Source organism: Neovison vison, chromosome 12 (genome assembly GCF_020171115.1).
Source record: "Neovison vison isolate M4711 chromosome 12, ASM_NN_V1, whole genome shotgun sequence".
Taxonomy (NCBI): domain Eukaryota; kingdom Metazoa; phylum Chordata; class Mammalia; order Carnivora; family Mustelidae; genus Neogale; species Neogale vison.
Window position 1 is genome coordinate 17580933 of NC_058102.1, and position 27144 is coordinate 17608076.

General features: G+C 41.4%; 1 protein-coding gene across 1 annotated transcript in view; it reads right to left on the bottom strand.

Moving 5' to 3' along the window:
- Positions 1–25862, bottom strand: part of TXNRD1 (thioredoxin reductase 1) — a 127211-nt gene extending 101349 nt beyond the window's left edge. The window contains exon 1 of the mRNA XM_044226880.1: positions 25814–25862. The gene's annotated coding sequence lies outside the window, so the exon portion shown is untranslated. The remainder of the gene's footprint in view (positions 1–25813) is intronic.
- Positions 25863–27144: the final 1282 nt, after the last annotated feature.

Below are 27144 nucleotides of genomic sequence, written 5' to 3' on the forward strand. Positions count from 1 at the left end.
CTCAACTACTTTTTTTTTTTTTTAGATTTTATTTATTTATTTTGGGGGGTGAGAGAGAGAGAGAGAACACAAGTGAGGAAAGGCAAAGGGAGAAGCAGACTCTCCACTGAGCAGGGAGCCCCATGAGGGACTCCATCCCAGGACCCTGACGTCATGACCTGAGCCAAAGGCAGAAGCTTAACCGACAGAGCCACCCAGGCACCCTCGATCCATTCTTTTTATCTACATATTACCAACACAGCATCATCGATTATAGTAAAAGATTGGAAAACAACACATGTCCAACATTAGGAGAATGGCTAAATTATAGTAGCTTTCTTGTTCTTCAATAATTCTAATGGTTCTGTTCTGTGCAAGATTCAAAACAATATGGAAATGGTTTAGCATGTTATATGCAAGGAAACAGAATACCAAATCCTCTGTACCACAGTTTTATAATTATGTGAAACTTCGTATACAGGAATCCTGAAAAGGGATATGCAATATGGTCACAGAAGTTACATGGGCATGATAGAATTATGCATGACTTTTCCTTTCTTGTATTTCTCAAACCTAAATAATTTTTTGGAAGACATAATAATTGGCCACAAATTATATGATCCTTAACTAAAGCCTCCAACTCACATCCCCAAGATCAAGAGTCACATGCATGCTCCATGGACTGAGTCAGCCAGTACCCCACAACTGAGTAAACTTTCATATGAACTTACAGAGGATGGAATTATTGTGTCCAGTCCACCTGGTTTATGTGGAAAAGTACTTGTTGTTAGGAGACACGTACCGAAATTCTTAGGGCTGAAAGTCATGATGTCTATAATTTATTTCAAATGATTCAGGATAAAGTGTGTGTGTGTGTGTGTGTGTGTGTGGAGAGAGAGAGAGAGACAGAGAGATTGACTGGGAGAGAAAAGAAGATGTAAGGAAGAAAAATAAAACAAATGTAGCAAAATGTGAATCTTAAGACAAGAATAGGGCTATTCATTATATTAGTCTTTCAACCTTTCTGTTTACTGAGGGAATTGCTGGACTAATAGACTTCAAAGCTCTTCTACAGAACCCACAACAGTATATTCCTGTTCAGATTTGTGGGGAAAGTCTGGCTCATTCATCTTCATTCTATAACCTTCAGTCATGTCTCTGCATATGGCTGGTTTGAGTTTGGAAAACTCAGGAAGTTCTAAGTCAGCCCACTTTGGGTGCATCAATCTGTAGCTAATAAGGAGTCTCTGAAACTGATTTCTTGATTTCCTTTGTGCAGACATCATAAACATCTCCTTGACCAGTGTCCCTCAAGATGTGGCAGGCATACCTCTGGAATTCCTGAGGTCAATACTACTTTCAGAATAATAAGATATATTTGCCATTTTCACTGTTGGCATCTTTGATAATGTGAAGGGGTACACCAAGACCAAAAGTTGGAAAATGACCAACCTTGATATTCTGAAAAATTTGAAAGGAAGAAAAAAAGAAAAGTATAGCTTCCATAGGAGCTAAATTTTTTATCTAGGACCAAAAAAAGAAAAAAAAAGTCTTCTCTTAAAACTAAATGAAGTGAACACAATTTGGCTTCTCTTCCAAAGCCTCCAAAACTAATTAGAGGCGGTGGTTCTTCAATCTAGGCCTCTCTTTAAAAAAAAAAAAAAAAAAAAAAAAAAAAAAAAAAACCTTTTAAGATGCTTTTGTTGTTGTTGCTAGTTCTAATTCCATGCCACTTAAATTAAATGTAGCCAGAGGAAGAGGAGGAGAAAGGGGAAGGAGGAGGAGGAAGACGAGGAGGAGAGGGAGGAGAAAGACGGAGGGAGAGGAAGGGGAGGGGGGAGAAGGAAAAGGAGAAGGAGAAGGGGCAGGAGAAGGAGGTGAAGGAGGAGGAAGAGGAGGGCTTGACTCCTACTAAAGAACAAACAGATTCAACATTTCCCTCCTTTCTGGATCCTTACCCATTGCTTGAGGTTCCAGAAGCCTGCCTTTCTATGCTCTGGTTATAAGGACAAAAAACCCAAGCAGCAGATCACTATTGGAATTGACTGCTTACACTTCTGAGAGCCCAGGTCAAGGCTGTCAAAAGATGAGAGAAGCAGCTCATAAATTTCAGAGCAGAGAAACAAGGGGGAAAGCAAAGAGGAACCCAGCAAAAGAAAGCAAAATGGCAAAGCTAAACACAGACTAAAACTGCCACTTGTTAGAACTTGAATTTCTGCCATTAATAAGCAACACGAGCCCTTCAAATGAGATGATAAAATTTTTATAGCGCTCCACTCTGCCTGCTGTCATCACTTTCTGGTTTGTAGATGTCACATGCGTGTTTCTACCCTGTTGCCTGCAGTTAAAAGCATCTGGACTGTAAGACATCAGAAGAAATCAAAGATTTCTACAAATCCTATAGCTCTTCAACTTTTTATTCGGCTCAAGAGTTTTGCAAACACACCACTACTCTTAGATCTCTTTTAACAAATTAACAATATTAACAGTATTTTATTCAACCCACAAGATACACAGAATATTATCACAGTTGGGTCTAACAAGACTCCATGAAATAACAAGTTATTCCATAAAAAAACTAAGAGTGGGGAAGCTTTAATGGCGAAGCATGACATGATCTATAAAGTGGGAAGGCAAGAAAATTATGTGTGCTTTTTAAAGTCTACAGGGTATGAGACATGCTAGAAAAATAAAACATGAGAACATAAGGAAGACTAAAGACTCCTTAATAAGACATGATGATGACTTCTCTGATGTATACGATATAAATATCATAGATGTATTTATCATATTCATATGATATATATATTCATATGATAAATACATCTTAGTTTTTAGTGCTATTTATTTGTCAAATTAAAACAAAACCCTAGGATGCTTTTTTAAGCCTCAGAGGGATTTTTAGTTCTCACAAAGAACTTGTCATGTGAAGTACTTACTATGTTCTAGGCCAGCTACTGCAAACAGGCCTACAACATCCTGATGATAGCTCTTCTTCTTTATCTCCTTCAGAGGAGTCTCGCTGGAAGGTTCAAATTAAACCTGGGTTGTGTGGAGAGTCCTACCTACTAAGAATTTCCCACTTGCCTTACCCCACAGTTGTATGCTAATGTGATTATAGGCCATGTCCAAGATCCCATAGCTATATGGGCCTGAGAATACACATTTGAAAGGAAATATCTCTTCCCTAAAGGACTGGATTCTGGAATGATTTATGGTGGCAGAAAATATGCCAGAAGCTCAAGTGTGTTGTCACTGGAAACTGACTCTTCCTGTGGGATAGGAGTGAGATGAGTCTTACTTACTGGATCACTCAGCCCTGAGATTATCCTGTCAGGGTTAGGATCTACTACAGGGACCTTAGCAGGCCCTCTGAAGGACCAAATGGAAGAAGAAGAAAATCCAACTTCCTTTTACCTAGTTGTTAAATTTCATATGGATGCTATTAGTAAGAAAGTCATTTTAAAGGGAATACTATAAAATTTTTAAAAATCAGAAGTATAAAAACATAAAAGATGTTGCACAAAAGAATAAAATTGAGAAGTCTCCCTTAGTATGTTCTTTAAAAAAATGATCTTCAATGACTTGAGAGATATATCTTTGATTTAATAATGCCTTCTGGATTTCAGTTTCTTCAGCTGTGATACGAGTTGGTCTAGATACATACAAAACTTGTGCAAATATACCCTTTGTGAACATAAAGCATCTACATGGAAGAAAATGTAGATACTACCTTTGATTGTATAACATACCCACTAGGCAACATGAATTACAGTCATTAAAATATAAGAAGAATCTGCGGAGAATGACACAACCAATCCCTCACATGCGTGTATGTGCACGCACATGTGTGCACACACGCACACACACACACTCCTACTAAATTCCATGTAAAAGCTAGCTAAAAAGTTCTCAGCTACACTAGTAGCTCAATTCTACATTAATCCCACGTTAATACTCATAATTCCAATAAACATGCTTCAAACATTTATACAGAAAATATTTTGCATTTTCCATATTCTTTGTTACCTAATGAGTGTTAAAACAGACAATGAATGACTTAATCATAGTATTTAAAAATGTCCAGTTGGGACGCCTGGGTGGCGCAGTTGGTTGGACGACTGCCTTCGGCTCAGGGCGTGATCCTGGAGTCCCAGGATCGAGTCCCACATCAGGCTCCCAGCTCCATGTGGAGTCTGCTTCGCTCTCTGACCTTCTCCTCGCTCATGCTCTCTCTCACTGTCTCTCTCTCTCAAATAAATAAATAAAAAATCTTTAAAAAAAAAATGTCCAGTCAATGTGCCCAACACTAGGATTTTGAAAAAAACTGTCTCAATCTTTCCAATTCCCTCAAAAAGGTTTAGAAACAAAAGATAAGGTTGTATTCTATTTAAGCAGATTTTTTTCTAACCCCAGAGCATAAGAGAAAACTACAGAAAGCAGATATATTTAGTATTCCCTCTGATTCTGCAACATTTTCACATGTATACACACACACACACACACACACACACATACACACATATCAAAGCATACCAGGAGGACAAAAAAATTAATAAAAGACACTCTACTAATCTAAACAATCTTGTCCAGAAAATACAAGAGGAAGGATTATTTTCTGACTCATTTTATGAGGCCAGTATTACCCTGACACCCAAATTAGATAAGGATATTACAAGTTGAGAATAATATTGACCGGGCGCCTGGGTGGCTCAGTGGTTTAAGCCGCTGCCTTTGGCTCAGGTCATGATCTCAGGGTCCTGGGATCGAGTCCCGCATCAGGCTCTCTGCTCAGCAGGGAACCTGATTCCATCTCTCTCTCTCTCTCTCTCTCTCTCTCTGCCTGCCTCTCCATCTACTTGTGATCTCTCTCTATCAAATAAATAAATAAAATCTTAAAAAAAAACACGAAGAATATTGACCAATATCCCTCATAATCAAAGATACAAAATTCCTCAACAAAATAATGGCAAATTAAGTCCAGCAACATATAATATATATATATATATATATATCATGAGCTAATGGCATTTATCCTAGGGGTACAAGGCTGATCTAATATTAAAAATTCAATCAGTGTAATCTACCATATTAATGGTCTTAAAAAACAAAACAAAAACAAACAAAAAACCCATGATCATTCCATATGAGGGGAAAGCAAAGCATGGAATTCATGGCTTTCTCCCCATGATTCTTTAGTCTTGCAAAGTTAATTAAATTAAAAATTTTTTTTTCTTATTCTAATTTTTTTAAACTTTTCCTCTTTCCTCTTTTAACATTTTTAACTAGTTTTTCTTAATAATACCTTTCTTTAAAAAATCTTTTTAAACATTCATTATTATAGTCATATTTTATCCTTCATTGTATCTAATTTTAATTTTTGTATAGATAGAGGTTTTGTCTTCTAAAAAATCCTGGGATACAATTTCTTCTAATAGATCAAAATATACCCTAAATCTAGCACAGGGCTTTGTTCTAGTATCTAACCTTAGCAAATCCTCTCTACTTTCATTTTCTTTCTTTTTCCAACCAATTTATCTTATCAATTCCTTTTTTAGAATTTTAAAAAATTTTTTATCCTTACAGTCATATTTCATCCCTTCATCGTGTTTATCCTTATTATTGTATATATATAAGTTTTTCTTTTTCTAAAATTTTGGGAGGTAGTTTCTTCTAAGAGACCAAAATACACCCAAAATCAAGTGGGTGGCTCTGTTCTATTCACCAGTCTAATAAACATGTATTTTTTAAATTAAAAAAAAAATTTTTAGGGCGCCTGGGTGGCTCAGTGGGTTGAGCCGCTGCCTTCGGCTCAGGTCATGATCTCAGGGTCCTGGGATCGAGTCCCGCATCGGGCTCTCTGCTCAGCAGGGAGCCTGCTTCCTCCTCTCTCTCTGCCTGCCTCTCTGCCTACTTGTGACCTCTCTCTGTCAAATAAATAAAATATTTTAAAAAAAATTTTTTAAACTTCTTTTTACCCCCTTACTTCTCCCCCTGATTTGGGGTCTCTTCTGATTTGGTTAGCATACATTTTTCTGGAGTCTTTGCCACCCTTATAGTATTTTATTCTCTTGTTCATATGTTCTTATCTGGATAAAATGACAAGGCAGAAAAACTCACCACAAAAAAAAGAACAAGAGCCAGTACCAAAGGCTAGGGACCTAATCAACATGTAACATTGGTAATATGTCAGGTCTAGAGTTCAGAATGACGATTCTTTAGGCTCTAGCTGGGCTCGAAAAAGGCATGGAAGATATTAGAGAAACCCTGTCTGGAAAAACAAAAGCCCTTTCTGGAGAAATAAAAGAACTAAAATCTAACCAAGATGAAATTTAAAAAAGCTATTAATGAGGTGCAATCAAAAATGGAAGCTCTTACTGCTAGGATAAATGAGGCAGAAGAGAGAATTAGTGATATAGAGGGCCAAATGACAGAGAATAAAGACATTGAGCAAAAGAGAGACAAACAACTACTGGACCACGAGGGGAGAATTCGAGAGATAAGTGATACCATAAGACAAAACAATATTAGAATAATTGAGATCCCAGAAGAAGAAGAAAGAGAGAGAGAGGCAGAAGGTATATTGGAGTGAATTATTGTAGAGAATTTCCGTAATATGGCAAAGGGAACAAGCATCAAAATCCAGGAAGCACCGAGAACCCCCCTCAAAATCAAAAATAGGTCCACACCCTGTCATCTAATAGTAAAACTTACAAGTCTTAGTGATAAAGAGAAAATCCTGAAAGCAACCTGGGACAAGAAGCCTGTAACATACAATGGTAAAAATATTAGATTGGTAGCAGACTGATCCACAGAGACCTGGCAGGCCAGGGAGAACTGGTATGAATATATTCAAAACATGCAGCCAAGAATACTATATCCAGCTAGGTTATCACTGAAAATAGAAGGAGAGATGAACAAACAAAAACTAAAAGAATTTGTAAACACCAAACCAGCCCTACAGGAAATATTGAAAGTGGTCCTCTAAGCAAAGAGAGAGCCTAAAAGTAGTAGACCAGAAAGGAATAGAGACAATATACAGTAACAGTCACCTTAAAGGCAATACAATGAAACTAAATTCATTTCTTTCAATAGTTACTATGAATGTTAATGGGCTAAATGCCCCAATCAAAAGACACAGGGTATCAGAATGGATAAAAAAAAAAATCCATTAATATGCTGTCTATAAAATACTCATTTTAGACCCAAAGTCACCTCTAGATTTAAAGTGAGGGGGTGGAAAACAATTTACCATGCTAATGGACATCAAAAGAAAGCACGTGTGGCAATCCTTATATCAGATCAATTAGATTTTAAACCAAAGACTATAATAAGAGAGGAGGAAGGACACTATATCATATTCAAAGGGTCTTTCCAACAAGAAAATCTAACAGTTTTAAATTTCTATGCCCCTAACATGGGAGCAGCCAACTATATAAACCAATTAATAACAAAATCAAAGAAACACATTGTCAATAATACAACAATAGTAGGGGACTTTAACACCCCCCTCACTAAAATGGACAGATCATCTAAGCAAAAGATCAACAAGGAAATAAGGGCCTTAAATGACACAATGGACTAGAAGGACATCACAGATATATTCAGAACATTCCATCCCAAAACAACAGAATACACATTCTTCTCTAGTGCACATGGAACAGTCTCCAGAATAGATCACATCCTGGGTCACAAATCAGGTCTCAACCGGTATGCAGAAATTGGGATCATTCCCTGCGTATTTTCAAACCACAGTGCTCTGAAGCTAGAACTCAATCACAAGAGGAAAGTTGGAAAGAACCCAAATACATGGATGCTAAAGGGCATCCTACTGAAGAATGACTGGGTCAACCAGGAAATTAAAGAAGAATTGAACAAATTCATGGAAACAAATGATAATGACAACACAACTGTTCAAAATTTGTGGGACACAGCAAAGGCAGTCCTGAGAGGAAAATATATAGTGATACAACCCTTTCTCCAGAAACAAGAAAGGTCTCAAATACACAACCTAACCCTACACCTAAGGGAGCTGCAGAAAGAACAGCAAAGAAAGCCTAAACCCAGCAGGAGAAGAGAAATAATAAAGATCAGAGCAGAAGTCAATGAAATAGAAACAAAAAAAAAAAAACCAGTAGAACAAATCAACAAAAGTAGGAGCCCATTCTTTGAAAGAATTAATAAGATTGATAAACCCCTGGCCAGACTTATCAAAAAGAAAAGAAAAAGGACCCAAATAAATAAAATCACAAATAAAAGAGGAAAGATCACAACCAACACCAAAGAAATAAAAACAATTATAAGAACATATTATGAGCAACTATACACCAGCAAATTTGACAATCTGGAAGAAATGGATGCATTCCTAGAGACATATAAATGCCAAACCTGAACCAGGAAGAAACAGAAAACCTGAACAGATCCATAACCAGTAAGGAGATTGAAGAAGTCACCAAAAATCTCCCAACAAACAAGAGCCCAGGCCACACGGCTTCCCAGGGGAATTCTACCAAACATTTAAAGAAGAATTAATACCTATTCTCCTGAAACTGTTCCAAAAAATAGAAATGGAAAGAAAACTTCAAACTCATTTTATGAGGCCAGCATTACCTTGATCCCAAAACCAGACAGAGACCCCATCAAAAAAGATAATTACAGGCCAATATCCTTGATGAACACAGATGTGAAAATTCTCACCAAAATACTAGCCAATAGGATTCAACAGTACATTAAAAGGATTATTCACCACGACCTAGTGGGATTTATTCCAGGGCTGCAGGGTTGGTTCAACATCCACAAACAATCAATGTGATATAATACATTAATAAAAGAAAGAACAAGAACCATATGATACTCTCAATAGATGCTGAAAAAGCATTTGACAAAGAAGATCCAAAAAGCATTTGACAGCATCCTTTCTTGATCAAAACTCTTCAAAGTGTAGGGATAGAGGGTACATACCTCAATATCATCAAAGCCATCTATGAAAAACCCACAGCAAGTATAATTCTCGATGGAGAAAAACTGAGAGCTTTTCCATAAGGTCAGGAACACAGCAGGGATGTCCATTATCACCACTGCTACTCAACATAGTACTAGAAGTCCTAGCCTCAGCAATCAGACAACAAAAAGAAATTAAAGGCATCCAAACTGGCAAAGAAGAAGTCAAACTATCATTCTTTGAAGACAATATGATACTTCATGTGGAAAACCCAAAAGACTCCACTCCAAATCTGCTAGAACTTATACAGGAATTCAGTAAAGTGTCAGGATATAAAATCAATGCACAGAAATCAGTTCCATTTTTATACACCAACAATAAGACAGAAGAAAGAAAAATTCAGGAGTCAATCCCATTTACAATTGCACCCAAAACCATAAGATACCTAGGAATAAACCTAACCAAAGAGGCAAAGAATCCGTGCTCAGAAAACTATAAAGCACTCGTGAAAGAAATTAAGAAAGACACAAAGAAATGGGGAAAATGTTCCATGCTCATGGATTAGAAGAACAAATATTGTGAAAATGTCGATGCCACCTAAAGCAATCTACACGTTTAATGCAATCCCTATCAAAATACCATCAATGTTTTTCAAAGAGATGGAACAAAGAATCCTAAAATTTATAGGGAACAAGAAAAGACCTTGAATAGCCAGAAGAATGTTGAAAAAGAAAGCCAAAGTTGGTGGCATCACTGTTCCAGACTTCAAGCTCTATCACAAAGCTGTCATCATCTTGTGTGTATGGTTATAGCACAAAAACAGATACATAGATCAATGGAACTGAATAGAGAGCCCAGAAATAGACCCTCAACTCTATGTTCAACTAATGTTTTGTTTTGTTTTGTTCAACTAATGCTTCATAAAGCAGGAAAGAATATCCAATGGAAAAAAGACAGTCTCTTCAACAAATGGTGTTGGGAAAATTGGACAGCCACATGCACAAAAATGAAACTGGACGATTTCCTTACACCATGCACAAAAATAGAATAAAAATGGAGGAGAGACCTCAACGTGAGAAAGGAATCTATCAAAATCCTTGAGGAGAACACAGGCAGCAACCTCTTTGACCTCAGCTGCAGCAACTTCTTCCTAGAAATATCAGGAAAGGCAAGAGAAGCAAGGGCAAAAATGAACTATTGGGACTTCATCAAGATCAAAAGCTTTTGTACAGCAAAGGAAACAGTCAACAAAATCAAAGAGAACTGACAAGAATGGGAAAAGATATTTGCAAACAACATATCAGATAAAGGGCTAGTATTCACAGTCTATAAAGAACTTACCAAACTCAACACCCAAAGAACAAATAATCCAATCAAGAAATGGGCAGAGGACATGAACAGGTATTTCTGCAAAGAAGACATCCAGATGGCCAACAGAGACATGAAAAAGTGCTCCACATCACTCGGCATCAGGGAAATACAAATCAAAACCACAATGAGATATCACCTCACGCCAGTCAGAATGGCTAAAATTAACAAGTCAGGAAATGACAGATGCTGGCAAGGATGCTGAGAAAGGGGAACCCTCCTACACTGTTGGTGGGAACGCAAGCTGGTGCAGCCACTCTGGAAAACAGCATGGAGGTTCCTCAAAAAGTTGAAAATAGAGCTACCCTATGACCCAGCAATCGCACTACTGGGTATTTACCCTAAAGATACAACTGTAGTGATCCGAAGGGGCACGTGCACCTGAATGTTTATAGCAGCAATGTCTACAATAGCCAAACTATGGAAAGAACCTAGATGTCCATCAGCAGACGAATGGATAAAGGAGATGTGGTATACCTATACTATGGAATACTATGCAGCCATCAAAAGAAATGAAATTTGCCATTTGCAACAATGTGGATGGAACTAGAGGATATTATGCTGAGCGAAATAAGTCAATCAGAGAAAGACAATTATCATATGATCTCCCTGATTTGAGGAAGTTGAGAGGCAAAGTGTGGGGTTTGGGGGGTAGGGAAGGAAAAAATGAAACAAGATGGGATCAGGAGGGAGACAAACTCATAAGAGACTGTTAACCTCACAAGACAAACTGAGGGTTGCCGGGGGGAGGGGGATAGGAAGAGGGTGGCTGGTTTACGGATATTGGGGAAGGTATGTGCTATAGTGAGTGCTGTGAAGTGTGTAAGCCTGGCAATTCACAGACCTGTACCCCTCGGGCTAATAATATATTATATGTTAATTTTTTAAAAACCCACGATCAATTGTATGCCAACATATCTTCATGAAATGGACAAAGTCCTAGAAAGGTGTGTTACCTAAACTGACTCAAGAAGAAATGCAAGTCTGAATAGACCTATAACAAGTGAAGAGTTGAGTCAATAATCAAGAAATTTTTCCACATTGGGGCACCTGGGTGGCTCAGTGGGTTAAAGCCTCTGCCTTCAGCTCGGGTCATGATCCCAGGACCTGGGATCGAGCCCCGCATCTGGCTCTCTGCTCAACAGGGAGCCTGCTCCCCACCCCCCTGCCTACTTGTGATCTCTGTCAAATAAATAAATAATATTAAAAAAAAAAAAAAAGAAAGAAAGAAATCTTTCCACAAAGAAAAACCTATGCTCAGATTACTTTATTAGTGAATTTTTTTTTCTTTTAAGATTGTATTTATTTATTTGAGAGAGGAAGAGAGAGCACAAGAGACAGCATGAGCTGGGGGAGAGGCAGACTCTCCACTAAGCAGGGAGCCTGATAAGGGACTTGATTCCAGGATCCTGAAGTCATGACCTGAATGGAAGGCAGAGACTCAACCATTTCAGCCTCCCAGGTGCCCCATCAAATATCTTTTCAAGATTTTATTTATTTATTTGAGAGAGTGAGAGAGAGAGTAAGAGCGCACAAGCAGGGGAAGCCTCAGGCAGAGAGAGAGGGAGAAGCAGGCTCCCCGCTGAGCAAGGAGCCCAATGCAGGACTCCATCCCAGGACCCTGGGATCGTGATCTGAGCCAAATACAGATGCTTAACCAACTGAACCACCCAGGCATCCCTCATTAGTGAATCTAACAAACATCCAGAGGAGAATTAATACCAAATTGTCATAAACTTCCAAAAAAACAGAAAAGTAAGGAACACTTCCCAACTCAATGTATGAGACCACTATTACCCTGAAAACCAAAAAAGGACATTACATGAAAAGAAAAACAAAGAGCAAGATTCCCTATCAACACAAAAATCCTTCACAAAATATTAGCAAAATAAATCCAGCAACATGGAAATAATTATATATCAATGACCAAGTGGCATTTATCCCAGTATTAACTTTGCACAGGTTGATAACATATGAAAAATATCAACTGATGTAACCTTATATGAATAGAATAAAAGACAAAAACCCCATGATCATTTCAATAGATGCAGGAAAAACATTTGACAAAATCTAATAATCTTTCATGATTAAAAAAATACTCAACACACTAAGCATAGAAGGAAACTTTCTCAACCTGATAAAGGCCACCTATGAAAAAACACAGCTAACATCATACTTAATGGTGAAAGATGGAATGCTTTCCCCCAATATCAGGAACAAGATAAGGATGATCGCTCTTGTCTTCTATTCAACACTGTACTCAGAATTATAGCCAGGGCAATTAGGCAAAGAAATAAAAAGTATCCAAGTTGAAAAGAAAGAATAAGACTATCTATAGTCACAGATAATACAACTTTCTATGTAGAAAATCCTCAGGAAAACACACACACACACACACACACACACACACCCCTCTCTTAGAATAAATAAGCAAGTTCTGCAAGGTTGTAATATATAAGGTTGAAACAGAAAAATCAATTATATTCTTATATATGAACAATCCGAAAATGAAATTAGGCAAGCATTTTTTTCCCATTTATAACAACCTCAAAAAGAATAAACTATTTGGTTAAAAGTTTAATAAGAGTGCAAGACCTGCACTTTGAAAAGTACAAAACATCACTGAAAGAATTTAAAGAACTAACTAAATGAAACACATCTCAAGTTCACTGTAAGACTTAGCATTGTTAAGATGGCAGTATATAGACTCAATGCAGTCCTTATCAAAATCCTAGATGTCTTTTTTGTAGAAATTGACAAGCTGATACTAAAATTCATATGGAAGTACAAGGGAACCAGAAATGCCAAAACAACCTTGAGAAAGAACAAAGTGGGAGTACTCACACTCTCTGATTTCCCTAATTTCAAAACTCACTGTAGATCAATAGTAATCAAGATAGTGTGAGGCTAGCATACATCTACATACAGATCAGTGCAATAGAATTGAGACTCCAGAAATAAACTATTGTATTGATCTTGCACAAGGGTGTCAAGACAATCCAATGGGGAAAGGGTTGTCTTTTCAGCAAATGGCATTGACATAACTCGATATCCACATACAAAAGAATGAACTTGGGGACGCCTGGGTGGCTCAGTTGGTTAAGCAGCTGCCTTCAGCTCAGGTCATGATCCCAGTGTCCTGGGATCGAGTCCCACATCGGGCTCCTTGCTCGGCAGGGAGCCTGCTTCTCCCTCTGCCTCTGCCTGCCTCTCTGTCTGCCTGTGCTCGCTTTCTCTCCCTCTCTCTCTGACAAATAAATAAATAAAATCTTAAAAAAAAAAAAAAAAGAATGAACTTGGACCCTTTCCTCATACCATATGTAAAAAATTAACTCAAGATATCTCATACAATATAAGACTTAAAACTATAAAAACTTGGGGGCACCTGAGTGGCATAGATGGTTAAGTGCCCAAATCTTTTTTTTTTTTTCTAATTTGACAGAGCAGGGGTGACACAAGCAGGGGGAGATGGGGAGGGAGAAGCAGGCTTCCCATTGAGCAGAGAGCCCTACTTGGGGCTTAATCCCAGGATGCTGGGATCATGACCTGAGCTGAAGGCAGACACTTAAGGACTGAGCCACCCAGGTGCTCCTAAGTACTAAACTCTTGGTTTCAGCTCAGGTCATGGTCCAGGGTCATAAGACTGAACCCTGTGTCAGGCTCCACCCTTAGTGTGGACTCTGCTTGAGATTCTCTCTCTCTCTCCCTTTGCTCTTCTCACTTGGGCTCTCTCTAAATAAATAAGTCACTCTTAAACATTTTTTTTACAAAACTATAAGGTTCTTAGGAAAAAACATGATAGTAAGTCTTTGTGACCTTGGGTGGTTTCTTAGATACAACATCAAAAGCACAAGCAACAAAAGAAAACAACACATTGGACTTCATCAAAATTTTAAAAGTTTTCTGCTTCAAAAGACACCATTGAGTAATAAAAAAAACAACCTCCAGAATAGGAGAAAATATTTGCAAATCAAATATCTGATAAAGGACTTGTCTCTAAAATACATTAAAAAAAAAACTCTTGGAACTCAGCAATAAGAAGACAAATAGCCCATCACAAAATGGGAAGAGGGTTTGAATAGAAATTGTTTCAAAGAAGATATATAAATCATCGATAAGCACATAAAATGATATTCAACATCTAGTCATTAGGGAAATGCAGATCAAAACCACAGTGAGCTGCCACATCACAACCACTTGCATAGCTATAATAAAAAAGCCAGATAATAACAAGTGTTAGCAAGGATGTGGAGAATTTGGAGCTCTCATACATCACTGGTGAGAATGTAAAATGGTGTGGACCCTTTGGAAAACAGCTTGGCAACTGTTCCAAAAGTTAAATGCAGTTATCTTATGATTCAGCAATTCAAATTTTAAAGTATATAACCCCCAAAAAGAAAACGTGCCCCCACAAAACTTGTACACTGTTTTTAGCTGCATTATACATAACTGCTAAAAAGTAAAAACAACCCAAGTGTCCATCAACTGATGAATAAATAAAATGTGGTGTATCCTACAAGGGAGTATTATTTGGCAACAAAAGGAGATCATGCTATAGCATGATAAAGCTTGAAAAATATTAAGTGAAAGAAGCCAGTCACAAAAGAATATACAGTACATGATTCAGTTTCTTTGAAACGTCCAGAAGATGCAAATCTATAGAGGCAGAAGGCAGACTGGTGGTTGACAGGGCTGGTAGGGTGGGGGTGGCTAGTATTTACTGGCAATGGGTACAGGGTTTCTTCTGAGGGTAGTGAAAATTATTACATGGTTGCACACTGAACTCTGTACTTTTAAATGTGATTTTTATGGTATGCTAGTTATATCTCAATTTTTAAAAACAATTATACAAATGTTTATAGTAGTTTTAGTTATAATTTAAAAAGGATAACAACCCAAATAACCTTCAATGAATGAAAGGTAAATTATGGTACATTCACACAAAGTTAATAAATGCAATAAAATGAGGGCGCCTGGGTGGCTCAGTGGGTTAAGTCTCTGCCTTCAGCTCAGGTCATGATCCCAGGGTCCTGGGATCGAGCCCCACATCGGGCTCTCTGCTCAGCAGGGAGCCTGCTTCCTCCTCTCTCTCTGCCTGCCTCTCTGCCTACTTGTAATCTCTGTCTGTCAAATAAATAAATAAAATATTTTTAAAAATGCAATAAAATGGAATAAACTGTAGTTTATTATTACTCACACAATAAATTGGATGAGCCTCTAAGCATTATACCATGTGGGGAAAAAAAATCTCAAAAGGTTACCTATTGTGTAATTCTATTTAAATGACATTCCTAAAAATGCAAATGATGGAGAACAGATAGTGGTTCTCAGAAATTAGAAGTGGGGGTTGGCTGTGTCCACAAAAGGACAGCCCGCATCAGGCTCCCTGCTCAGCGGGAAGCCTGTTTCTTCCTCTCCCACTCCCCCTGATTGTGCTCCCTCTCTCGCTGTCTCTGTCAAATAAATAAATAAAATCTTTAAAATACAAAAAAAAAGGGCGCCTGGGTGGCTCAGTGGGGTAAGCCACTGCCTTCAGCTCAGGTCATGTTCTCAGGGTCCTGGGATCGAGTCCCGCAGCAGGGAGCCCGCTTCCTCCTCTCTCTCTCTGCCTGCCTCTCTGCCTATTTGTGATCTCTCTCTGTCAAATAAATAAATAATATTTTTAAAAAAATACAAAAAACAAAAAACACAACAACAACAACAAGACTCAATAGAGATCTTACTATGTAGAAGAGGGACATGAATTTAAGGATCGTTCCTTTCAGAGAATGGGTTCTAGAAATATACTTGAATTTATGCACACTCCTCTCCTCAAATCTTTTAAAAATGAAATGAAGACATTATTTGGATCTTAGTGTATTTATTACTTTAAAGCAAGTTCTTTCCTGCTATGTCAGAAGTTACTGACTTGCCCACATAAAATGAAGTGAATGAGTTAAAATCTTAGTAGTTAGTCAGGCATGCATTCTAGCAGCCAAGACCAGAAAAAAGACATGTCTTAGATAATACATGTGAAATTACCTTGTCTATTGTGGAATCCTATAAAATGCTAGGTATTTTTATTTGGAATTATTACCTTTCCTATGTATTTGGGGACTCGATGATTAACGTTCCTGGGAGACAGATAGGCAGAATATTGGAACTGGAAAGGACTTCATTTTGGAATAGAAATCAAGGCCCAGAAACGCTATGGAACTTCTCTAAGATCATACAGCTACTTGATGGTACAAGAAGAACTAGAACTTTGTCTTCTTGACTCTAATTCTCTTCCCATTGCCCCTCAAGTGACTTGTGGAGCCATACTCTCAATAAGCAGCCCTCAAATACACCATCATTGTAATGACGGTGACTATACTGGGGACCCACCTTGGAAGCCAAGTTGTTTTATATCAAGTTCTTCCAGTCAGTTCAAGGTTATACTCCAGGGACACAATTGATCTTGTGGACATGACATTGGTAATTCTACCTGCCTGAGATGTCCCATTTGTAGGATTCCAAAGAGTTGGGAAAAGAGAATTAGATAAAGGAAGTTTCCAAGGGAAAAAAAAGATGGTCCTGGGTTGACTGTTACTGGGATAGAAAAATCAGACAGTTAGGTGCCTGGTTGACTTGGTTGGTTAAACATCCAACTCTTGGTTTCTGCTCAGGTCATGACCTCGGGGTCATGAGACCAAGCCCTGACTCAGGCCCCATTCTCAGCATGGAGCTTGCTTAAGATTCTCTCTCTCCCTCTCCCTCTGCTCCTCCCATGTTTGTATGGGTGCATGGGCTCTCTCTCACTCTCCCTCAAGAAGGAAGGAAGGAAGGAGGAAAATATCAGATAGAAGGGAATAACTTGTCTCACTTCATTCAAGCATTTATTGAGCATCTACTATGTGCCATGATACACCATCCCAAACAGGGACTTCAACTCTGAGCAAGACTTCCTTGCCCTGGGAAGTCAGTCTCGTAGAACACACTAAACAATGCACCAGATGTCCGAGAACAGGAATGGAAAGGGCCATAGGAGTCCACAAAGGGCAACACTAACTCTACTTCGGAATCACAGAATTGTCATTTGGAATGGGTCTTGATGGGTAAGGAGAGTGTGCGCAGCAAAGATGAGAAGGGAGAGTATTCCAGGCAGAAAACCAAATGTTCAAGAACAGATGAATAAGGGAGCTTGGCAAGGTCAGCGAACAGGAAAAAAAAAAAAAATTACCCAAATGCAAGAGAGAAGGGCTTAAAAGAGGCCTACCCTGTCAAAGGTCTTTTGTTTTTAAAAGAAACTTCACTAGGAGTTCCAGCATTGGTCTAATCTGGTAGGAATTATTATTAATCAGTACCTATGGAAAAAGAAAAGATTTGACATACAACTTTTTTTTGACATACAATTTTTTAAAAAAATGTACCCCCTCCTGGGGCGCCTCGGTGGCTCAGTCAGTTAAGCATCCGACTCTTGGTTTCAGCGCAGGTTATCATCTCATGTATTATGGGATCAAGCCCTGCATCAGACTTCCCACTTAGCGGGGGAATTGGCTCCAGAAACCCCCTCCCCGGTTCATGTGCTATTTCTCCCTAAAAATAAATCAGGGGCGCCTGGGTTGGTTCAGTTGTTAGGCGTCTGCCTTCGGCTTGGGTCATGATCCCAGAGTCCTGGGATTGAGCCCCGAATCCGGCTCCCTGCTCAGTGGGAAACCTGCTTCTCCCTCTCCCACTCCCCATGCTTGTATTCCCTCTCTTGCTGTCTCTGTGTCAAAAAAATAAATAAAATCTTTTATAAATAAAGTAAAAGTCAATCAATCCTAAAAAAAAGAATCTTCTGGGGTGCCTGGGTGGTTCAGTGGGTTAAAGCCTCTGCCTTCGGCTCAGGACTTGATCCTCGAGTCCTGGGATTGAGCCCGCATCAGGCTCTCTGCTCTGCTCAGCAGGGCGTCTGCTTCCTCCTCTCTCTCTGACTGCCTCACTGTCTACTTGTGATCTCTGTCTGTCAAATAAATAAAATCTTAAAAAAAAAAAAAAAAAGAATCTTCTCCCTCTCCTTTCCATACTAGTCCACCCACACCCAGAGCCAAAGATGTTGATTTGACTTTGTTTTGTTGTGTTGCTTTAATAAATACAATTAGCACTCTTCAGCAAGTGTGTTTCGGTAGTTGTGCCTGAAAACCAGCTGCCAGACACACGTGGCCCAAGCTTTCTCCTCCCTCCTTGCCATCTCTACCCTCAGCTGCCTCTTAGTGATACCAGAGAGCTATTACTGCTATTCCTCTGCCTAGCTGAGGACCAGATCCCTGTTCAGCTTCTGTCTCATTCCATGCTGGCCTGGACACCCCAACCCAGCCAGATCAGCCAGATCAAACCCTGAGCACCATACTTCCAGTCTAGCAGATCAAAGCGCACCCAGAAAGATCCCAGGGATCCCTACTACAAACAGGTACAAGGAAACCTCACTTCCTACTCTCCCAACATAAAGACTGCTTAGCCCAGCATTACATTTCTGACTAAACCGGATGGGATAGAGAGCCGCTTACCAAGTTCTAGTTCCTTCTACTACCCCCACCCCAATTTCTTCTTTGATCTCACAGCATACATCAAAGAAAAGGAAAAAAAAAAAAAAACCCTAGCCGTTCCTCAAATGCATACAATTACTTCAATAAACCTAAAGCAAACACCATAACCAAGAGCGCGGTACCCACTTCAGAGACAATCCTTGTGATAAAGCACTCGATGAAACAAACATTAACTGGAGAGAGAGGCGCAAGTCCTCACTATGCTCCCAGTGCGGGTTTTTTTGCAGGCTGCAGCACATAGCTGAAAAGTTAGTTGAATTTGGGCAGCCCACTGAGGAGGGAGAAATGAGCGGCTTAAAATACCATGAAGTAAGTGAGCAGTAACTCCACAGTAATCATAACTATGGTATAATATCCACGATCTTAAGAAAAAGTACCCAAGGGGCGCCTGGGTGGCTCAGCAGTTAAGTGTCTGCCTTTGGCTCAGGTTATGATCTCAGGGTCCTGGGATGGAGCCCCACATCGGGATCCCTGCTCGGCTGCTTCTCCCTCTCCCACCTCCCCTGCTTGTGTTCCCTCTCTTGCTGTATCTCTCTCTGTCAAATAAATAAATAAAATCTTAAAAAAAAAAAAAGAAAGAAAGAAAAAGAAAAAAAGTATCCAAAACTTGGAAATAAGAAGAGGACGAGGGGCGCCTGGGTGGCTCAGTGGGTTAAGCCGCTGCCTTCGGCTCAGGTCATGATCTCAGGGTCCTGGGATCGAGTCCCGCATCGGGCTCTCTGCTCAGCAGGGAGCCTGCTTCCTCCTCTCTCTCTCTGCCTGCCTCTCTGCCTACTTGTGATCTCTCTCTGTCAAATAAATAAAATATTTAAAAAAAAAAAAAAAAAAAAAGAAGAGGACGACAATGGCATTTCAATGTCATACTGGGACATTGTTTAACTCGCCCACTGAAGGATCATTCAATCCTTTAAGAGAATGTACCTGTTCTTGACTTTGTTATTTACTATTTCATTAGTGTCCAGACACTGAAGTTTTGTTGTTTTTTAATTTTTTTTAAGATTTTATTTATTTATTTATTTGACAGAGATCACAAGTAGGTGGCCTCGGAGGCAGTCAGAGAGAGAGGGGGAAGCAGGCTCCCTGCTGAGCAGAGAGCCCATGCCAGGCTTGATCCCAGGACTCTGGGATCATGACCTGAGGTGAAGGCAGAGGCTTTAACCTACTGGCCACCCAGGTGCCCTAAAGACATTATTTTTAAGTAATCTCTACACCCAGTATGGGCTCGAATTCACATCCGTGAGATCAAGAGTCACATGCTCTACCCACTAAGCCAGCCGGGTGGCCCCAGGAACGTTTTATGATAACTTATATGCATCTCTCCAGTAATACCAGAGGTGACAGTTTTGTTGCCCTGTAGGACATTAACCAGTTTTGGAACTCCTAGGAAATTCAATTCAGAAATTCTTTTACTGATTGAGTCTCTATTCCTTGGTTTCTCCTTCAAATCAGTAGCTTTACCACCTACTGATTCCTTCATACATTGTTTAATAAATTTTTTACGTATGTTCATCTTATTTTTTACAAGAATCATGTTTTTAACTTTTTGAAAAATCATACTTCGGTCATTACATTGTTCATTTAGTCATTCTCTGTGCTGCGTTGCTATGTAGGAAAGCTGTGTTCTGCCCTGGCTACTTCTCCACACATTCAAAAGGCCCCCTCCTTTTTTTCCTTGACATATGCCAGCTTCACACTACAGATTCTCAGACCATAATGACCTGCGACCCGATCTTGTTTGGCCCTCAGTGTTTTATTTGACTGAATTATTGCTGACATTTACGAATGGGAAGAAGTCACAAAAACAATACATAAATATGGATTTCTAGTTTCTCTGGAAAAAAATCTGAAGTTCTGGCAACCCGAGAGTCATCCTCCCACCCCACAAAGGAGAGCCGGGCCCCTTTTATCACATTCTGTCCCCTGTTCATGCCAGTCTCCACTGCTCTCTATTGTTACCTGCCTGTCCTTGCAGTGAATTTAAACCTTTAATCCCACAATGGTGGCCTGCTCATTCTTCTCCTCGCAAGCTGATCCTCAGTCTAGCCCACATCTCAACACCTGCTCCGCTCAGCTTTTCATCCAGTAGACACTGACATCTGAAGTGTATGGGTCTGTGTATACGTACCTTACGCACACACACACACACACACACGCATATTCAATTGTGACCAAAAAATAACTTTTAAATATTGACCGAAAGCTGGTAGCACATTTTTAAGTCATTCTCAACACACCTGACAGTTCAGAGCTAAAACCACGGCAGTCATTTAGACCAACAGGTAACAAACTGGTTTTCATTACATGAAAACATTACATTTCATGAATCTCAAAGAGAGATTCATGATAGCGATGTACAGCGGTACAATGTACACTAGCTTTTTTATTAAGATCTTATTTATTTATGTTTGTGCGTGTGTGTGACTGTGTGTGCGTGTGAGTGTGTGTGTGTGTGTGTGTGTATGTGAGAGAGAGGGAGAGCGAGCGAGCGTGTGCACAAGCAGGGGGAGGGGCAGACAGAGAGAGAAGCAATGTTCCTGCTGAGCAAGAAGCCCTATGGACACAGGACTGGATCCCAGGACCCTGGGATTATGACCTGAGCTGAAGGCAGATGTTTAACTGACTGAGCCACCCAGGTGTCCCATATGTAGTGTAAGGGCCTATTCAGCCAGAGCAGCCCCACCCCAGTTGAACTGCCATTTTGCTGTAAAGTTTAAATTGACCTTGACCCCCGCCCAGAGGAACTTACTTAAAAGCAAATCTGGGAAACCAGTCCCACGTAACAAAGTCCAAATACAAGGGTGGGTCAGGACAGGTGGAGACATTCATTCAGTGGGGGCACAGACTGTCTCCTAGCTACCAAGAAGTATGGGCCCCCACCCTTTGGGAGCCTTTTGGCGCCAATCCTAACCAGGGTGTGATAGGCTAAATCAAATGTCTACTAGGGTAAATTGTAATTCAGTTGGTCACCTAGCATCACTGTGGAGTTTCCTGTGTGTGTTACAATCTCATTGGCCACCTGTGTGTGGCCAGGCCCAACCACATGGCCTTTGCTCTATAAAAGTTAGCCTGGAAAGCAGGGAGGGGGTTGTCCTCTCTGTAGGGGTGGCCCTGACCGGTCTGTTTGACGGTCGGTCTGATTCCTGATGCTTGGCGCGAAATAAAGTTTTGCTTGACCTTTGCTTTGTATCAGTCTCGCTCCTTTAATCACGGACCCATTATTGGGGGTCCCAATTTTAGGGGGACCCAACAGTAGACTAGTTTCTACCAGTAAAGTAAAGTTCAGAGCTTAAAAACAGGTTATAAGGAACATTCATGAAATGTTCAGTGATACTGTATGAAGGTTAAACCCCCCCCAAAACCTTATATGTTAGTCCCTTCTTTCAAGGGCCTAATCCAACTGCAAATCCAAAATATACTTTTAAAAAGAAAGACAATTTTAAAAGCTTTAAATACTCAGAAAACATTAAGTGAACTTTCAAGTGCGGAGATTCAAACAATGACCAAAGACTTTTATTTAAATTATGAGGCTAATGGGCTAAGAGCAAGTTTTCCCTTGAATTATCTATCAAACTATGCAATATTATCTTCTGACTGCGTATTCCTAGCATGTCAATCAGGATGACCTTAGTTTCTATACCACAGATTTCAATTTTCTCTTATTACATCCTCCACTCAAACCTCAACCCCACCCCTGAGGACAGGAGCCTCTCCCCAGGAAAAGGTGGGTTCACTCTGGCTCAGACACCTCACTCCCGTGTTCTCAGACCTTAGTTCAAACCACCTGCAGCACCAAACATGGCGATTCCTGGCCCAATACCCGGAGACCTGATTTAGTGGGTCTGGGATGGAGGCCAGGAAAACAAACTTTTAACCTACACATACCCACCCTTTAAGTAATTAAGTCTCTTGCAGGTGGTCTTAGGATACACACTAACAAACACTGTCTCCTCGCCTCACTGGAGAAGCTGGCTGTGGAGAGCAAAATGGAGTCACTCACGTCAAGCAGGGGCCTGTGTCAAGCGATGACCCAAGTACTTAAGGGTACTGCAGCTAAGAGATAGCACTGAAACCAGTAGCAGCTGACACCCCAGAACTGATAACAAGCAGAAGCAGAGAAGGTCTGCAGGGGCCCAAACTGATTAAATCACTCTAAAAAGGGAGGATTTTTGCAGCAAACTGTCAGATCCTCAGACGTGACCCCTCTACATCTGACCACTTTAAAAAGGCACCCAAGGCTCTGCCTGACTGATCTCCTTCACGGCTTGAACCTCGTAAGCAGTAAGTGTGAGAGCTGACCTGGCCGGGAGAAGGCTTATCTCTACTATGCGCCCACAGGCAGACTTCACATTTGGTTTGTTAACTTCTACCCATTCTGTTATCTTGTTGTGGGCCGTGTGAGAGGCCAAGTTTATCATATCGTGACATGTTATTGAGTTTGGAATCCTGAACCTGCTTTATAATTATGTTAAGTCTGCTTTATGACTGAATAAAGCTGACATTGCCGAAAGACACAACTCCTGTGTGCACCTCCGCAGTGTGCTTGGGACACCGGTCAATGTTAGTAACACTGGCTTTTGGAAACTTTTCTTGCTTATAAAAAGTTGTCCTTTGCCATATGGACCATATGGATACACTTACCGAGTCCCAACCGTCTGTAAGGCAGTGTGTCAAGGACTGTGGCAGATAATGAACAAAACGTATTCCTAACTCTCACAAATCCGGCAGGAAAATAAATGTTTACAAGTTAATTAAAATAGAATGGAATATGTGTCATGGCAGGAATATAAATGAAACTCTAAGCACTACCATTCTCTGCCAGCATCTTGTACCCATACGTCTTTATGATTACACATGATGACACAGCGTTTTCCGTGCTCTCTCTGTCAACGAGACTGTATGTTCAAGGGCTGAGATCATGCCTTGCTCACTCCTGAGTTGTTAGTAACTGATAAGTAATAAATGCTGGGTTGAAGAGTCATTTAATCAAGACATTCTTCATCATTACAACTTGACCCAGATTGTCAGAAACGTCACATTAGAATCTGGCTGCTCATTTAGGAAGTCAGTTCCCTGAAACCTAACCATGTAATTTCACATTTGGAGGGAAATTAAGAAAATGTGGTTCAGCATGTCACTAAAATTGGTGTGCAGATCATTGGTGGTACTCAAGGAAGAGAGCTTCTAGAGTGTTTATGGGTGATATATGAAAAAAAAAATTTTAATTTCAATAGGAGGCATATCTGTGTGTAGATAGAAAATATCTAGAACAAAGCAGTACTTTTCATAGATTAATGCTTAAAACAGTGCTTAATTTATTTCAAAAATAAATGTAGAACATGTGAAACTTTTATGCTTTTAGAAAGCCTAGTGGTTGCCCTTGATATGAGAGTAAGAGGCATGAGGGGGCTTCTGGGGTACAGGAAATGTTTCTTTAGCTGGGTGCTGGCTGCGCAGGGACGGTTGGTTATAAAGCTGTATTACGGCAACTGCTCTTTTCTGCCTGTACAGTTTATTTCAACCCAAAAGTACTCTTTTAGGTGGATGTAAATAGTAAATAAATGATAGCATATGGACACTGGAAAAATCCTGAAGGTGGAAAAGGAAAGGTAAATTTGGGACACACAGACTCAAATTCCATTGTGTAGACGAGAAAGAAACTCAAGTGACTGCCACAAATTAGCTGCTTGGTCTTGAGCAGGGGCTGCTCTCCACTCAATCTTCTGTCCCATTCTCCCTCCACACCCCCCCCCCACCTCAAGTCCTCAATTCCAGCAGGATATGCGCCCTGTCTCCACGATGGTTTTATCAGCTGCTCCCCGCTCAGACGCCCCTGCCAAATCCAACTCTTCCAAGGGAGTTGCCTTCCCCACTTGGCCGCTTTTTTACCATTCCTCTAAGCCCTTCGCCATATGCTGCCTTGTAACTAAATTGTAACCCACGGAAAGACACGGATTGAGCCTACAGCATTTAACAAGTCCATCTCTTGGGCAAGTTACTTTTCTGGGTCTCACTTTCAACACCTGTAGATCCAGGGGGTGAGGAGGGGGGCGGTATCAAGATTATGATCTGGGGTTTGGATCAACAGCGGCGGGCATCCCTCCCAGTTCTACCACTTACTGCCGCCCAACTTTGGGCACGTTTCATCGTCGTCTTGTGCCTTAGCCGCTTAACCTGCAAAGTCGGGGTTAGGATACACCTAACTTCTAGTGCTGTGGGTGAAGGGAAACCAGATGATCCGTGGGGAGTGCTGGAGACCGTGTTTGGTAACCGTTAGCCATTATCGCCATTTCTGCCACGTAGAGAAAATACAAGCGCCTTTCCCGCCGGAGTCCCTGAAAGGACAGCGTGGGCCGGCGCTGTCAGAATGTGCCTAAGACTCAAGAGGGGGAAAGACTCGAGGGAGAGAAGACGGGGGAGGAGAGGAAGATCTGATGAGTCTTGAAGGCGGAGGGTGTGTGTGGTTAAGGGGGGGACGCGCGCCCCTCCCAAGACCTAGCAAGTCCGAATCTCCCGTTACAAAGGCCCAAGTTGCCCCTCGGCGCTTAAGCTCCTTTGCTCTGGTGTCCGTCCCCCTGCCCCCGGGGTCCCCGCTCCTTGAGAGGTGAAGGTGACTTCCCGGACGAGACACGGTGCTTGGAGCCAAGGGCGCAGCAGCCCGCAACCAAACCGCCTCCGGGCTCGCTCGCTCCGGAGCCGGGCGTCTTCGGGCAGGTCCCGCGGCCGGCACGCTCCTCCTTCCGCCCTCTCAGAAACAGACGGGCCGGGCCGCCCCTTCGCGGGGCAAACTTGGGGAGGCCGCTCCGCGCAGGCCCCCGGGCACCCCCGGCGCCTCTCGGCTCCCCCGCGTGGCGCGCGTCGGCCGAGGCCGGGGGCTCCGGGGCGGCGCAGCCCGTCTGGAGGGCGCTTCCCGGTCACCGCACGCCCCAGGCCCGCCCGACCCCGCGCTCTGGGGCCGTGCCTTTGCCCTCGCTCGTACCTGGCGATGGGATGCCAGGGCGGCTGCGGCTGCTGACTTCCGAACGCGAGCGGGCGGCCGCCTTCAACTTCTTGCTCTTCCCGCAGCCCATGGCGCGCAGGGCCCGGTGGGAGTTCCCGGCTGACCGACGCCGCAGCCGAGCGGGGGCCGCGCGCCCCCTGCCGGCGGTTAGCGGGATGGCGGGGCGGTGGGCGGGGCGAGGGAGGCGGGGCGGCGGGCAGCCACGCCCTGACGCACACGCCGCCTCTTTCAAGCCGGTGGATTTTTTTCCACATTAAACTACACTCACTAGGGTGCCTGGGTGGCTCGGTTGGTTAAGCGACTGCTTCCAGCTCAGGTCATGATCCTGGAGTCTGAGGATCGGGTCCCAGCTCCACGGGGAATCTTCTCTTCTCTCTGGCCTTCTCCTCGCTCATACTCTCTCTCAAATAAATAAATATTTTTTTTAAAAATTACACTCACTAGGGGCACCTGGGTGGCTCAGTGGGTTAAAGCCTCTGCCTTCTGCTCAGGTCATGATTCCAGGGGCCTGGGATTGAGCCCCGAATCGGGTTCTCTGCTCAGCAGGGAGCTGAGCCTCTCTCTCTGCCTGCCTCTCTGCCTACTTGTGATCTCTGCCTGTCAAATAAATGAATAAAATCTTTGAAAAATTAATTAAATAAAATACGCTTGCTAAAGATAAGTAGGAAAATGTAAAGTGGAAAGAAGTGGGGAAAAGGCATTCTCCACCGTCTTATCTTCCAAATTACTGTTGCCGCATATACTCTTTCTTTCCAGTTTTTCTGCCCTCAATTCTTAGTTTTGCACCCAGGTTTTCACTTAATACTAGCATTTTCTATTCATAGCCCTGTAAGCCCTGCAGATAACTTCCTGGCTCCCACTCTCATCTCAGGCTTTGCCAGTGGATTGGATTGACAATGACCATTTTACTCCGAAGAATTTGTTTATTGAGAGAGAGAGAGTGCCCATGAGACTGGGGTGAGGGAGAGGGAGAGAAAGAATCTCAAGCAGACTCCTGGCTGAGCACCTAGCCCACCCCTGGCTCGATCTTAACCCTAAGATCATGACCAGAAGGGAAGTCAAGAGTCCATCAGTCAGCTGACTGAGCCACCAAGGTACCCCTGATCATTTTATTTTAAACAGAAGCTTGCTCACCCCATCCTCACCTCTCCTGCACTACGTACCATACTCTTTCCTTTTATGCGGCACTAAGAGCCTTCTAACTTACCCTGTTTTCTGTCTCCTGCTCTCACTTCCCTCCTCCCACCAGAATAACTTCTTGGCATTTTGTTTCCCTTTTGTGTGTCCTAAAAGCTTAGAACAGTGACTGG